Source organism: Penaeus monodon, chromosome 15, assembly GCF_015228065.2.
Source record: "Penaeus monodon isolate SGIC_2016 chromosome 15, NSTDA_Pmon_1, whole genome shotgun sequence".
NCBI classification, from domain to species: Eukaryota; Metazoa; Arthropoda; class Malacostraca; order Decapoda; family Penaeidae; genus Penaeus; species Penaeus monodon.
In genome coordinates this window covers 36038542-36039109 of record NC_051400.1, presented here as the reverse complement: position 1 = coordinate 36039109, position 568 = coordinate 36038542, and the positions used below count along the sequence as shown (strand labels likewise).

Here is a 568-nt window from a genome sequence, read left to right as displayed (position 1 = left end):
AGAACGGTGACTAATGCAACCAAAACAGCACAAAAAATTATATCACCGATGACGTTTCGATATGCGAAATGTAATAAAAAGTCCGCGTGTAACCGAAGAATATTGGAGAAGAGAGATTAGTTGATGCTACTATAAATAACGTAGAGCATTTGATAAAACTCATCTGTAAGCCACTTTCTTCCACGGTGCTTCTGGCGTTATAACACACTAGTTGTACCCACACATAATACGAAAAGAAAAATTATATACGGGCAAACACGTACCGTCTCGCAAATATAAACACAGTCTGATCTCCTGACTTCCATTCTAGAGACTAACTAAAGGAAAATTCTCCCCACTACTCAAAAGCAAACACTCAAACTTACCCTCCAACACGTGCCACGCCTAGAACACTAACGCCCCATTCACTGACCCTAAGAAGTACTGACTCGGCTGCTGTGACCCTCCGCTGTACTTGACATCGCTACTTTCCCCAGTCACCCTTTCCCTGGGCTTTGGGACGAGGCTATCCTCGTGCCTCCTCGTCAGGGAAAGCGGCACGCAAAGAGATGATAGTGATACTTAGTGG

General features: G+C 44.2%; 1 pseudogene; it reads right to left on the bottom strand.

The window, feature by feature from the left end:
* LOC119581996 overlaps positions 1 to 407 on the bottom strand; it is a 6885-nt pseudogene extending 6478 nt beyond the window's left edge.
* Between the last annotated feature and the right edge of the window lie 161 nt (positions 408 to 568).